Source organism: Papaver somniferum, unplaced genomic scaffold (genome assembly GCF_003573695.1).
Source record: "Papaver somniferum cultivar HN1 unplaced genomic scaffold, ASM357369v1 unplaced-scaffold_29, whole genome shotgun sequence".
In the NCBI taxonomy this organism is placed as follows: domain Eukaryota; kingdom Viridiplantae; phylum Streptophyta; class Magnoliopsida; order Ranunculales; family Papaveraceae; genus Papaver; species Papaver somniferum.
This window is the reverse complement of record NW_020639929.1, coordinates 642726-659035: the sequence shown is the minus strand read 5'-3', so window position 1 is coordinate 659035 and position 16310 is coordinate 642726. Positions and strand designations below refer to the sequence as shown.

The 16310-nt window shown below is 33.2% G+C and overlaps 1 long non-coding RNA gene across 3 annotated transcripts; it reads left to right on the top strand.

The window, feature by feature from the left end:
• The first annotated feature begins 6991 nt into the window (after positions 1-6991).
• Positions 6992-10808, top strand: LOC113341304. Of its 3 annotated transcripts, XR_003355867.1 has the most exons (15): positions 6992-7075; positions 7175-7218; positions 7382-7463; positions 7558-7706; positions 7801-7923; positions 8044-8128; positions 8264-8368; positions 8469-8533; positions 8637-8764; positions 8851-8932; positions 9003-9539; positions 9615-9744; positions 9830-10006; positions 10104-10302; positions 10519-10808. It is a non-coding gene; the product is annotated as an uncharacterized LOC113341304 (long non-coding RNA). The 3 variants fall into 3 exon arrangements; XR_003355868.1 differs by having other exon boundaries at positions 8469-8764; positions 10566-10808; XR_003355866.1 differs by having other exon boundaries at positions 8469-8764.
• The last annotated feature ends 5502 nt before the right edge of the window (positions 10809-16310 follow it).

The following is a 16310-nucleotide window of genomic DNA, read 5'->3' as shown; positions in this document are numbered from 1 at the left end:
TGCTTCTGCTCAACTACATGAATGGAAATCCTAAGTAGTCATTCAACAAATGAACCTCACAGAAACGATGTAAATTCTGATCAGAATCTTAAAGGATCATCCAAGATTTTCCATCACGAGTCTAATTAAAAACTTTTTAAACTGTAAACTCTGAATCAAAAATTTACCGACCAAGTCAATACTCTTTCATTACAACCATCTATTTTATCGATAAAAAAAAAAGATTAACCGTCTCTGTGCTAGATCTTAATTTTGCTGGATAAAGTGATGCCTGAAAATTGGAAAACTCTAATCTCCAATAACCCAAATCAATCATACCAGTGAATCTAAAAATATAATTACGTATGTGCGACCCCAAGTCCGAGGATATGAATATATATTATTTGTTCTGTTGGGAGCGAATTAATAATACAGAAAAATAGAACGCTACTATGTTAAGTTGTGGTACTTTGTGTTTCGCTAACTTCTATGGTGGTACCAAACAACATTATCCCTTTCCAAGTAGGAAATACAAATCAAAAGGTGTTATTCGCATCTTCGTATTGATTGCGTTAAAACTATAAATCAAAATATTCAACATACCTATGTCGAGGTTTGTAAAATAAAATGTATGTGTAGTGTACCACCAATGTTGCACCGATACAAACACCGATTTGGAATGATGTTTCTTCGCTTCAATATGGTACCAAGTAATCCAAGGAAATTTATGGACAATTAGCTTAGACGTTGGAGGTAGATCCCCATAAACTTTGCCAACATCATACCAAGCACTTCTTAGTTTTTGAGCATCACTATGTCGCTCGACTTTTGTAGACAGGTAACCTTGATATTCGAAAAATTCTCGAATGGAAAGTAGAGTAGGATCATTCTCTTCGTCAGAGTTCTCTTGTGTTCCGGCATATGTTGACTGAGTTTACTCATAGGTGATTTTTTATTTATTTTGCTCCTAATATATAGAGACATTTCTGTTGTCAAATTTAGAGAGGTTGAATAAAAATTTGTAGAGATTTTAGTAGAGAAAAATTCAAGAGAAGAGTGCATTTTGGTGCGGGATGAAAATTAAATGAGTTTTTCGTATTTGTAGGTAAATAAATTATGTTTGTATTTGACTGTAAAAATTCGACCGTTGTAGTAGGAGATTGAGATGACCGTCTCAAAAACCAATTGTTAGAAAAAGAGGATGACCTCAATATATTGATAAAAAGGTACCATAATTGGAACCATGATACACCATTACATCTTCATTCCAAGTCTGAATATTTAGATAAGTTAAAATTTCCCGTAAGCTATGGTCTACCCGGTTATGTTTAATTGCATACTTAATATAAAAAACAGAGAGATTTGTTTCCCAATTTTGTTCTCATAACTAAGACGAAATCCTGTGCTAATAAGTTCATATCAAATTTTTGTAGTGTTTCTAAAGTCTGTAGTAATCTAGTCACTTTGTCTACGTGCCTTTGCACTCGTTCTATCTGCAACACCAGAGTTGGTTCTGAATCGCTCCTGAACGATATTCTATGTCCAATCCAACATGTTTCCCACTGGAAAGTTGTTTCAGAGCCGATCCTCTCTAACTCATGTCTGGTTGTACAGTTGGCATAGAGACCTCTTGTTTCTCTAATTGTACCTGTATGGTCACATAAGGTTAGTACAATTCTAGCTTTTGCAGTAGAGTCCATCATTGTCTAAGCAATGTTTATTTTAAGAGCCATGCTTCTTTTCTCTCTCTCCTATGGATAGTAATAACCTGAAGAACATCATCGATCTGAGGAATGTAATTAAGATCCTCCGTTATATTGTGTCCTGGTTTGTTTACAGTATTATAACTATTTATGAACTTTATTATAATGTTTGTTGTTACAACATGATTTTTCTTTTCATTTTTAAAAACCACATTATACCTTGCTTTCCAGATAAACCAAGTTATTATGCTATATAATACATGTCAATCTATGTCATTTCCCCCTCATTATGGATTTGAAAAATAGTCAGTTAACCAATCATGGAAATTTATAGTTCCATTTCTAATGAAATTCATGTCAAAATTAAAGTACATCCGTACCTGTGCAACATAGTTATATTGCAGAAACAAGTGAGATAGAGTTTTTTTCTCTCATTACAAAGTTTACATGTGGTATTTATGTCAGAAATAATGGCTGTCACTCTCATACTATTATTGAACACAGAGTGCGTTGCCTTCCGGATGAAGTTCTTAACAACCGGAGTGGTCTCCATTTTCCATATTCTACTCCATTTGTATCAGTATTTCCATTTGAATTATATATAAAGCAATCTCACATAAAACATATGTTTTTGTTTAAGGTCGACCTTAGTGTGTCCATCTTGTCTTCTACTGGGATTCTAACTTTCTTAATTTTCTCTATTATTCGAGCATCAAAGCACTTCACCAGTTTGTCTAGATTCCATGTATTGTGTACAAGTATCAGGTCACTGACTTTTTTAAACTCCTCTTTCAAATTCTTAGCAGTGGTATTTCAGTATTCTGGTCAACTTCAGGAGCAATAGTAATAGATAGTTTATGAAATGTTAAGTAATGCACTTAGCAATTTCCTCTTTAGTATTAAAACAAACATTTCGTCAGTTTTGAGCGCCTTTATTCTATTTCTTCTTAATCTCTGTTTGGCTTTGCTATGGAACTTAGCTTCGTCTCAACTGAAGACGGTCGTCTCAATCTCCAACGGTCGACTCATACTGTGATGGTATAGTTTTCTCCACTGCCCAACCCTGATTTGCCTATCCACCTAGCTTATCAAATTAACACATTTGTCCGCATCTACTGGACTTGACAAAATAACTGTTAACTTGAAGAAGCTAGATTGACTAAGCATAGTGTTAATCCGACTAAATAAATTTTGTGGTTGGAAATGTTGATTCACTAAAGCACAAACAATGTCACCCCATCGAAGTATGTCGGGTCTAGTCTTTTGTATCTTGACTGGCGAGAGTATATATTGTATTTCATTAATCGGGTATCTTGTGATTTCTTGCCAAAGAAAAAAATTTTACCTCAAAATTCAGAACGCGTATTCTTTATATAGAAACAGAGTTTTTTCGAGCGACGTGGTTAATTGGAGCTTCAGGTTGATTCTGGACCCACCATTCTAAAATTCTGCCAATAGAATTTCAAGAGAATCTTTTGGTCCCACGAAATATTATTTATCCAATCACAGTTTTTGAAAATAATTAATGAAAATTACTAAATCTTATTAATTTAGGAAACATAACAAAACAAATATAAACAACTTCAACATTACCAAAAAACAAAAAACAATTTCATCATGATAAAATTAAATAAAATTGAATATGCAATGTGCGTCATGATATCATCATGAAATTGGATCAATCATATGAACTAAAAAAAATCCATTGTCCAATATACATATACAACTTTTGTAATAAAATATGCCTAATTACAACTCCAAACTACGGGTAAAAGAAAATACTTACAATTACACTTAAGGTTGGTATTAAAAGAAAATACAAAATTTATATTGACGATTACAAGAAAATACCTGATTTTTGGATGTCACACATAAATCAAGAAATCTTTTTTCAATGGTTTACAAAAGGATTTGTTAATCCTGTACAAATAAAAATAATACAACATCATTAGGAGTAAAAATCAAAAAAATAATAAAATTTGCAAAGAGGAAAAAATAAAGAAACAAACAAAAAGAAAGAATATTAATCCTGTACAAATAAAAATAATACAACATCGTTAGGAGTAAAAATAAAAAAAACAATAAATTTGCAAAGAGGAAAAAAAATGAAACAAACAAAAAGAAAGAATATTAATATTTGATATTCTCTTAAGGATTCTCAACGCCACAAATTAGGAAAGCAGTTTCGTCAACTTTATCAGGAAAAATGAAATTTAGGCAAGTTGTATTTTTTGATTAAGATACAATCCGATAAGTATAACATTATTTCCAAATTTCTAAGAAAAATGACTCAAAGAAATCAAAATTAATGCGGAAATCAAGATATAACAGAAAAAAAAAGATATCGAAATAAATGTGGATATAAAAAATATAATGATACGGATATTACTTCCTACGTTGTGTAACAGGCACTAATTGCGGCAATATGAGGATATTTAATTTTTCAAGAGTTTCGTCAATATTATGGTATTATTTTTCTTAAGTTGATTTTTTTTTACTATTTCGAGATTTTTTTTAATTGTAAATTTTTTTCCTTGGATGCTCTCTATATAAAGTGCTGAAGCAAAGATAAGTTCTCATTGTTTTCGTGGTGAATCTTTTTTAACCCAGTTAGGGTTATTTTTTCGTGGTAAATTCTTTTAAATCCTGTTAGGGTTTATTATTTTTAATAGTAAATTACAGGTCTTTATACCAATGTTAAATTGCAGGTCTTTATACCCAACATTCAGTTACTAATGGTGGTTTTTGGTTTGCAGGGGATAACGATTATAACGATGCAAATCAACCCCCAGTAATGTCGTGGATATATTAATACTTGATGTTCTCTTATGCACGGGTCTGTTTCTCCTAATCACGTAAATTATGTTTATTTTTGTACTTTTGGTGATTTGATTTATAGATGTTACTTACGCCTCCTGGCAGTGAAGAGTTGATATCAAACGTATATGTGAAGCTCAAGAAAAAAAAGAAGTTTTACAAGAGATGCGTATCATTGTCAAAAAAAGTTTCATATCAAATTTCGTATTCATATATACCAAAGGTTTCAAGCTTTATCCTGGTATCTGTATGGTATGAACTGCTTCTTTTTTTCTTAATTGATGTAACACTTCATTTGCAATTTCTATATTGTACTCTTTGATTTAATTTAATTTATTTAGTTTGTGGTGATATGTTTAAAAAGAAAACTACTAACATTATGGCTAACCAATGATGGCAGGCATGGTGGAAAATCAACAACTTCAGAAACTTTTGAAGTATTATTTTTTTTGAACAATTTATTTAGTTGTTAACTTGGTAGTATATGAAAAATGTGGAAACAAGAATATTAAAACACAACCAACTTTATTGGTTGAAAAGCGAAGAATTTTTAAATTCTGGTGGAGAAGATTTGAGTTTTGTTTAAATCTAATTTAATGTAATAATTTATAAAGTGAATTTTATGCATTTGATCAAGGTATTTGGTTTTATGTAGTTGAATTACCTTAGCGTTTCTTTGATTTTTTTTTTTGGTAATTTATTAAATGTAGAGAAAGACTAAATGATAATGAATTACTATCGGATATTATTGGATATTATCGGATATCCGAAACTGTCATCAGAACGGACACAAAAATATTTTTGAATATCCGTCGGATGCTATCAGATATTCGGTAATCCTTACCAGTAACGGATACGGTAGAGGCCATATTCGTTTCGATAAACACCATTGAAATCCCTACGAAAATATAATCATGCATGTCCATGAAATTTAAGACTGCATCGTGTAAACGTAATTTTGTTGAGTTACAAAACATTCCAATATAATTATCGAATTTGTATTTGATTCTTTTATTTCCAATTCATTTATTTTTAATACTTGGTTCCGTGTAAAAATATTTTAGATTGACAAATCGCGCACAACTTTGCAGCATGACCTCCCGTTTAAGCGGCTCTTGGGACGTTGGATGATCAAATAAATGGTTGGATTCATATTCCATTCAGGACCATCGTTTTTCATAAAGCGTTTAAGATTTCTAGATCTGAGTTTTAGATGTGGGACATAGTAGATAGCAAACAAAACAAAGAAAAGATTACGAAGCCACCAAAGAAAATATCGTGGCTCGATATCGATTTTGTTGTAAAAACATCAACAAAATCACATTACCTAATCGAGATGGAAGAATTTTTTTGAAAATAAATAAACCGACTAGATAAGGTAGTTTGAGATTATGAGGTATTGAGGTCTCGATGGCATTTCTACATATGAAATGCAAAGTCAGATCGGAAGAATTCTCTATATAAAAACTGAGTTTTTTTAAGCGACGTGGTTAATCGGAGCTTCTGGTTGATTCTGGCCTCACCATTCTAAATTTCATCCAATAGAATTCTAGGAGAAGCTTTTGGACCCACAAAATATTATTTGAACAATCATAATTTTCTGAAATTACTAAATGTTATTTAATCTAAGAAACAAATATAAGCAAATAAAACATTACCAAAATAAAATAAAATAAAATAAAACGTTTAATCATGATTTCATCATAAAATTAAATCAAAATTAAATCAAAATTAAATCAAAATTAAATCAATCATCAATCATATGATTAAAAAAAATATTCATAAGAAAAATAAAAATAAATAAACCAGTGTCCAACGTCCATTTATAGTTTTTGTAATAAAATCCCCCTAATTACATCTCCAAACTACGGGTAAAACAAAAATGATTGCAATTACACTTTCTGTTGGTATTAAATACCTAAACAAAATCATAAACATGAACCCGAATAAAAGAAAAAATAATTTACATCAGCGATTAAAAGAAAATACCTGATTTGAGGGAGTCACGCGCACATAGAGTGAAGGGTTTGTTAATCATGTATAAATAAAAATAATACAAAACCATTAAGAGTATGAATTCCAAGAAAAAAAACAATCGGCAAAAAAAAATAATCATTAGGAGTGATTTCCAAAGGAAAAAAATCGTTATCAGTAACAAAAAGAAAAAAAATGAGAATATAATTTTGAAAGATACCAAAATAAATATGGATATCAAAATAACAAGGAAGAAAATGATATCTAAAAAAAACGTTATCATTAACAAAAAAATAAATAAATGGGAATATAATTTTGAAAAATACCAAAATAAATATGGATATCAAAATAACAAGGAACAAAATATTGGAATATGATATTGAAATAAATGTGAATATCAAAATAGAATGATACGTACATTATTTCCTAAAAAGAAGTTTTTTTTCCGGAATTTTTTGGGTTTATCAGCTCTCTCTATTTAAGGCCGCGAAAATCCCATTTTTTTTTTGCATTCAATATGAAAACTCACGGTCATTGATTGATTTATTTGGTTCCAGGAAACAAGTTTATTTTTATGATCGTAAATTACAGGCTACATCACGGTAAGAAACTCAACACTTTTGAAATCATGATGAACCGATTGTTTTTTCTTGGGTTTTCTTGCGATGAAAGTCTTCATTGTTTCATTGATTTGATTTCAGAAACAAGTTTATTTTTTGGATCGTCAACTCCAGGTTGCATCACGGTGAGAAAAACCCATACTTTTGATCTACTATTCGTAATATCGCAAATTGATCATGTATATGTATCAAACGGGATTCGAAGATCCTTTTGATTCCATACAGTGGGATCCAATTCACAAAATACATATTTAAAATGATCTAAAATAAGATAAGAATGTGATGCAGGACAGTGGGTCGAGTTCCTTAGACTTGGTGATAGATGGGGCGCCAACATTGAGAGCGGAGTGCGCAAGAGAAAAAAATACAGGTATTAAATTGTGTTTTTCTGCATGCTTTGATATTTTGTGGGTTTATAAACATAATCGTTATTTTTTACTCTTACGTATCATCCATGCAACAAGAAAATCCGTGGGTAGAACTGTGAAACCCGCTTTGGATATAGGTCCAACGACTCCCGAGAAGGCAAGGGTGAATCGTATGAAGCGTAAGGGAATGATACTAGAGAGAAGAAACAAGAAAATATGTCGATTGTTCGAAAGTAAAGATGCAGGTACATGCATGTTTCAACGAATAACATCACATAATAAGACCATGTTCCAAAACGTTTTTTGATTTTATAATATTGTAATTTTTAATGCCCACAGAAAGATTACAGTCGAAAGTGATGCCAGGACAACCAAGTTGTGAACCAGAACAGGCTAGGGTGAATCTCCATAGGCGTAAAATTATAGTGGTGGAAAGGAAATTCAAAACAATTTCAAGTCCAGGTTATTTCCACCGATGATTATATACGTAATTTATTTCCTTTGTTTAATTATATTTGTTAATGGCTATGTGTGAGTTGGCGACTAATCCGTGAAATTTATGTTTGTTGTTTTGTACTCAAGGGGTGCTTAAGAGGAAAAGGGCATTAGAGAAAAGTGATCTTGGATCCCCAGAGTGGTTCAATGGACACTGTTGAACATTCTACAGGTTAGTTAATATTCATTAGGACTACAATTCTTTATTTTACCTATTTTTTGGATGCAGTGTTAAATCAAATGTTTATTTTTATAGCACAATAATAAGAAATCTATGCACATTCATCTTTGGTGTTTTGTAATCAAGGGGTACGTAAGAGAAATGGTGTAATGGGGAGTGGAAGTCTAAACTCCGAGGGTGGTTCAGATATTTGTGGCCATATAGAGATTGAAGTGATCGAGCATTCTACCAGTGAGTTGGATTTTTTATGACATGAATTTCTTAACCTCTTTTTGTGTATTTATACTATTTTCAATCCACAAAACAACATATTTTTTTGGTGTTTCACCAGAATTGGGTATCAAAATAAACGATCTCGGATCTCCGTGCAACACATGCCCAGGTTGTGGAGCAATGGTCTGGCGTCAAGAGATAACTGAAAAATCTGATGATCTATCTAAGGTTGAATATTCTATATGTTGTTTGAAGTCTCTGACTAATCAGTATAATTTTGATGCAGTGACATTACTATGGATGTGACTTTATGGGATGAATTGACCGAAGCAATACATGATGGAATGATAGGAGGTGATGGTACTGAGCCAATAATTGTCATAGTTACAGGAACCTTCATAACAGAACGCCTAGGTAAGTACTATGAATATTAATCCTTATGAAATCAATAATTTGAGGTGACAAAATTGTATTTTCCTAACATCTCCTTGGCTTAATAGGGCGAACTTTCCTTGCTACATCACCAGCGTCGAGCATATTTGTTAATTTGGATGTACTAGATATCCAGGAATTTCGAATAATGTAAGTGGATGATAGTAGTTGTATCTACACATTTTTTGCATTGTAATTAATGTGGAATGTTTTTATGTAGGCTGGACACCAAAAATACTCCAGTCGAACAATCGAAGTATCCAAGGAGGATGATCCAATTGAAAATGGACTTACTATACAAAAAGCAACGGGATAAGGTGGAATTCAACGAAAGCAAGTTAAATAAGTGATTGTGTACGCGATGCATGTTTCAGTTGTCATTAGTATGCAATGGGGTGAATTATTTTTTTTTTGATCGATCAAAGAGAATAGATTAAAATGCACACAAGCCCTGTGCGGGCGAATACAACAACCAAGATCGAAAAGCCCACAAAAAAGACAGAGAATTATAAGATACAAAGAAATGGAGTGAACTATTAGTGGCTAAAATCGTGGTGTATGTGGAAATTTTTAATTAGGATACGACTCTCACCTCCGAAGCCACAATACTCGGTTTGGTTGACGATGGATAATGGTATTATATGGCATGCCAAGAGTGTAATAAGAAAGTCAAGTATAATAAAGACAATTATCCTTGATGCATAAATCCTTCCTACAAAAACTATAACACGGGATGGGTACTGGAAGCCGTTGCAAAGTGAGTAAAATAGTTTATTGTGAGAAATTAGTTACGTGCACCGTATTTTTAATCGGAACAATTATGTAACTACAGGTACATGTAATATGAGATTAAGGGACAAGAAGGGCACAACTTTAGTTTTTACAGCCCTGGATGGGCAGCAGAAAGGTTGATGAAATATGGTGCTGATGATCAACTCCAGCGCGTGGAACACCTAGATAAGGTAGGACATTCTTACATAGATTAATTACTGTAATGATATTATGTGCTAACATTGTTCTCATTAGATAATATTTTCCAAGTTGCAGCTTAACGATAAGGAAAAGGAAGTGAAGATGTTTGACCGAATCAAGGGCAAGACTATGGTTTTCAAGTTAATGATCACAGACTACAATGTAAAGTACCAATCCGACAATTTCACTGTCATGAAAATATTCAAGAACGAAGTTGAGACCAAGCAAGGATCCTTTAAATCCATGGACAAGGTAATGATACCATATAACTTTTTAACTTTTTGGTTCATAAGCATGTTCATTGATTAGTGTTTTGAGTAATACTAATCATAAGTATATAATGGAAAAGTGGTGATGGAATCCAAGAGCAGACTTTGAGTTCACTCTTTCTAAAAGATGGAAAAAGGTTGTTGGGCAAGGATGCAAGCGGGATTTCACCTAACACATCAGGAAAAAGGATCACAAGAACATGCACACAATGATGACGCTTAGCATAAGAAATCTGGGAATACGCTCATCTGGAGCGTTTAAAATTTACTTATATTTAGGTATTGGTTTTATTGACAAGTTTGTGTTATTTCATTTCAATAGATGCGATTCATTTTTTATGGATTATGATACTCTATTTATTATGAAGTATTGTTAAGCTTGGTTATTAAAATCACTCCAACTATTAAATTTACTGTCAAATCTGTGGTATATGCTGAATTTTTAACTAGATGTCAGTTTCCAGTAAAACTTTCCTTTGCGATGCACATTGACAGATGCAAGGCACAGAGCTTACACAGTGTTGGGTTTTACTTGAAACCAGGGACTATCGATGAGGCTTTCGATGAAAATGACAATCCCACATACATTGGCATTTCAAATACAGCTAAGGATCCATCAAAAACAAAAATCATTACCATTAGAAAGAATGATTTACCAGATGGATATACCAAAAAAAATTTCCATCAACAGATTCCAGAAAGGTTAAGATATCTTGAATTAGAGATTTTCTTTTATTTTTTCGTAGGAATGAATTTGTTTTATTTTTCTTAGGAATAGATTTGTTTAGATGGGATTTTTGTAAATCACAAACAATTCCAACTTTGTTATGGATTATCTTTTAGTAAATTTTATGGTTCTTATAATTTTGCATTTATGCTACAATTTTCAGAATCATTTGTTCTACTTGATATGCTATTGTGAAGTGGTTATTCTTGAAATAACGCATCTGAAAAACCCTCCCAGTGAAATGACCCTCCCAGACAATAATTTTTTTTATGTAGATGCATATTTCCGCAAAAGCAGCTCTACTGGACATAAGATTAATCAGGCATTTCCTATTTATATAAATTCTGGATTATTTCCATATAAATCTTAGTAGCAACATGGTATGGGATTATTACCATATGAATTTAGATTTTTGCTGCCGTAAATTTGAGTTAATATATTGTCTAAAATTTTTTCCGACAAAAACCCTAAATAATAATTAGGGTTCCTCAATTTAGATAAAAATATGGAAACAAAATAAGATATCTTCAGAATATAATTCAGAATTTAAATAAAATATTGAAACAAAATATGGAAAAAAGAAAAATTACACCTTAGTTATAGTCTATATAAATAAACCAAATGTAAGCCATTTTAGCACAAAAAAATACACATAGTGAAGCTAGAAAACCTACATGCGGTAATCAAAAAAAATAGCAAAAATGGCAGAAAACACCAGATTCACAAAAAGAAGAACAAAGAAGACTTGCGGAACAATATGAAAAAACAAAGTATACTTATCTCTACCTTGAATAACTTCACAAAAAAAAAAAAAAAAAAAAAAGACATACAAAGACGACAAAGAAATCATAGGCGAAAGGGGTGTGAATCTTCGATTTGATAAGAATGGTATGTTTTTATTTAAAACTACCCTTCCGTAGGGTTTTAAAAATAAAGTCCAATATTCAATATCCAAAAGAAAAGAAGAAAAAAACTGTCCAAAAATAAAATATTACAAAAATAAAAACCTTAATTACAGTTTCTAAAAAAATAAAAATAAAATTATTGACAAAATCTTCTTCTTCACTCCTTTTGGATTTCTCTTTTCTTTCCTTTTTGGGCTTTTTCTTTCTTTTCAGCACTTTCTCTTTTTCCTTTAGCTTAGCTCCAAATCCGAAAGAAAACAAAAATACCAAAACGTGTAAAAAAGAACAAATAAAATAAAACCTAAAAACAAATCTATAAACAAACCCGCGTCGGCGGCACCAAAATTTGATCGAATTTTATATAGTGGTAAGAAAGGTTGTCGTTCACTCGGACTTTGTTGAGATTGATTCTAGGCTTAAATACTAAAAACAAGAAAATATATACAAAATATGTCACCGGATGGAGAATTTACTGGGACTCAGGATTTCACTGTTTTTCATATTAAAGTGGTTCAGAAATTAATCCTAGGCAATTATAGCTCAAAATAAAAGAAATATTAACTTTATTCTTTGCCAACATAGATTTCATAAAACATTAGTTGTAAGTTGTGAGCATGACGCATCAAAAGTAATCAAAACTAAGCATGCGACATCAGACAAAATAACAAATAATTAATTGAAATCATAAAACAATTAAATTCTATGCATATAGTTATAAAAAAATTAATTTAATTACCAGATGGGTGAAAAACAGCTTCCTCCATCGTCCTTGTGATGGGTTTAGCTTCTCATGATGCAAAGACACTCAAAAAGATAATTCATTGCTCAAAAGGTGCTTACAAGGATGATAATATGGGAGAAAATAATTAAAAACGGGTTTGTAACATTTGTTTCTGTTACAAACCAGCTGTTACAAAGAACGATAAATGAGTACTGTCGCTGACACTGTAGCAACAACGACTGTTCTATGTGCGTCTTATGTTCTTCACAGAAGCAGAAAATGGCTATTCTCTGCAACTCTAAATTCCTATCTCTGTAATGTTCTCAATGTCTCCCTAACTCTCCATCCCCCTTCTGCTCGACCCCAGCAACCTATTTATACACCTTTGGACAAAGAATAACTCCTCATCAATCCAAGAAATCTTCCCATTACTCGGCAGTCAATGAAAATATTCCCGATAAGTTTTTTTCCCATTCTTGTCTTCTTCATGCGTTTGTTGTAGTCAACCTCCATCCAAACACTCTTCCACACATCCCAGCATGTATCAAACACGCTCAGGCCACAAGAACTCTTCCCAAACATAACCAAGAATCACGTGATATCCTCGAGTAAATATTCTTCCCCTGTTTTGCTTGACACAAGAATTAAGCCCTGTTTTATCGAATCTGGAGTGATTACCAACCCTGTTTAGTCGAAACAGGGTATATCCAATCCAAAGAACTCATTAAATCCGGCCAAAGCTCCAGTAAAATCTTGCTTGAAATGCCCGTGAAAATTTCACAACTTTGTTTCCTTCCAACTCGAGTTCTAGCCAAATTCAATCGACAAATTCACTCCTACTATCCCTGTTATGCTCTAACAGATGCTTGCCATCAGTTTCAGCCGTCGAGTCTCCTCAGAAGAACACCAAAACTCGAACCCTAATTATGCCATTAAAACACCAAGTTTTCCCGCCAATTTCCAAATTCAAAGGTGAAGAAGGTGACCTCCCCCTAACCAAACCGGGGGCGCAAATAGCAGGTGCGCAACTGAGGTGCCCCTTATCCAAATAGAGGGTGCCTTTAGTAATTTTTCTCCGGGTGTCCGAAAAGCACTTTTCGAGCAACTTTTTCCACACAAGTGTACTTCTCCAAAAACACCTAAACCAACATAAAAACACTATAATAAGTATAAAATCAAGCACTAACAATACAGACAATGAGAACAATTCAGACACAAAATTGTGTCAATCAAATACCCCCAAACTTATTATTTACTAGTCCTCGACCAAAAAAAAATCTAGAAAATAAAATGACTACACTTAGCACGTGCAGCAAGCCGTTAAACCGCTAGGTGGCCCTAGCGGTGGAGTGTTGTCTCCGGAGGGTTTACCAGAGGTGTACCCACAAAACCTTTGCTCCAGACCCTAGCTATCTACGCGGAACCATGGAAGGCACTAAAGAATCTCCTTGGTTGACATACAAACATTGACTATAGGAGGAAGTACCCTGATGCGAAATTCCAATTGTTGTACACGAGTTTGCACTCAGCATACTATAATTCATATATAAGTGAGAGAGCTCTACTCAGATAGTTTCTAGACATCATAACCAGAGTCAACCAATCACATGGAAAGATTAAGAAGATGGATAAAGATAAAATATATGGTTTAAAGTGAACGGTGTTTCCCATATCTGTCTGAAAGCCTCTGCCAAGATGAACCTATCCTAATGGACTGAGATACCTGTCTGACTAATATCAACATAACTGGCAAATACAAGGGAACCAGTGGTCGTTAAACCTAACTCTAGGCCAACACAATTGGCATATACAAGGGCACCAGTGGTCGACTTTATTGAATTTATTCCGGTTGGTATGATGGTCTGGTCTTTTTTTTGTGGTATCTCAATCACTCTATTTCACCATAGCAATGGTAATAACTTGAATCGTGTGCCCCACCAAATCACGTAAAAAATAAAAACAGAAGGATTAGGATTCAACGAGATGTGGCGAAACTACCATGTTTTTTTTTTTTAATTCTAACACCTGAGTTCTGTGCTTTTATGAATAGACTCTTTAGATGTTTCCATCTAATCAGATTGGTTCCTCAACTCCTATAACCAAGATGTTCCCATCCACTTAGATTGGTTAGTGCCAACCTTAATAAACATAAATTTCTAGGCTTTGGAGTTTATTTATTGGAAACTAAAAAGTCTCTCCATACCCCCAAACTTAAATCTAACATTGTCCTCAATGTTTTAAAGATAAAATTAAAAGCATGAACAAGGAGAAACTGTTACCACTTGAAGCAAAAAAGTTAAGGAAAGATATTACCGTGTTGCATGAGATTGGGTTACCTCCCAAGAAGTGCTAATTTTAAAGTCTTCAGCCAGACATCAGAAGGAATTAATCACCTCATAGAATCATAAAGCAGTAGCTGTAATAAATGTGGGTCATCTGGATCAAAAAGTGCTAACCTCAAGAAGAGGAAACTACAACAATCCAAGAAGACATCGAACATACCCTTGTTTAAGACAACTACATCTAGTTGTGATTCAGGTTCAGGCTCTATAAAAGGGTCTAAATAAAAAGATTTCATCGGTTGGATTTCCTCAAAGGCATTCCGAAGATCAGGCTGAAGAGTCTGGAAATACTCAACTAAGAACTTAGAAGCGCATAGCAAAAGCCTGAATAATTGGGGATCCTCTAAATCAATCAGATTTGACTCACACAACCGACCACAATAAAAGAGGTGGTCTTCCTTAAGAAAATGTGTCGACCCTATTTTCCTAAAGTAATTAGGTTTAGTCTCAAAACTTAATAACCGACACATCTGAAAATCATATGTTCCTACAACTGGAAGAAAAGTTTTTGGTGGGAAAACAAAGTCAATCTTGGTATCATAGCCTGAGTTAACCACATCACCAGAGGATGGGTTTCTAACAACTGAGCTCTCTTATGGACACAACTAGGTTCATGAAAAAGTGTATGAAGATAATCTTGTAAGATGGTTGAGGAACAAATGTCAAGTCCTACACAAGGGAACTTTCTAAAAGTTAAAGGTAAGGCACTTGGAAAGTGATAATCACCCTCAAACTTAGAGTTTTTAGTGTCTCTAGGTAGACTAGTCACAATTTACCTAATTTCTAAATCATTAGATTCCTGGAAATGGTCAATTGATTCTTCTAAGTCAGGTTCATCCTCACTCATCCCTACGAGTTCATTTTCTTCTAAGAGTAGAGTTTCTAAATTTCTAGACTCGAAAAAAATATTCTCAGGATAAACTAGTTCCTCTAAACCATCATTGGTTTCGTAATCAAAAGGAAGTACAACTTCTTCTAAAACGGTATTATCTCTAGTCAAATCCCCGTCCTTTTGAATAGGTGGATAATAGTTACAATTATCGGGATTTGAACCAGAAATATCATTATCATTATCAAGATCAATAGGAGTAACAAATTCCTGATCACCATGCCTAAATACTTCAGATTCTTCATCAACATTGTCCACATCATACTCATCATTATCATAACATGGAAATAACTGAACCTCATCTACACAAGGAGTGTCACCAATTCTGACCTCGACATCTTGATTATGCAAATAACTATCCTCATTTTCAAGAGTATTATTGGATACACTATATTGGAAATTCAAGTCATTTCGAGCAATACTTTCGTTCGTCTCTAACTCAAGTCTACCTGTCGACTCAACTATCCTCTCAAGGGTCTCTTCTAAAGAAAGCTCCCTAAGTGTTGGATCTAAGTTTTTACTTAACCTATTGAGGATATCTTCCAAAGAAGATTCAGTCGTTGCTGCAGTTCTTTCGTCAATAACTATGTGGTTCACCTCATCTAATTTGTATGTCGATTCAGCTAACTTACGTGATGACTCAGCTAAATTCCTGAGAGACTCTTCTAGAGAAGGAATAGGAACTGAAGGATCATAAAAAGGA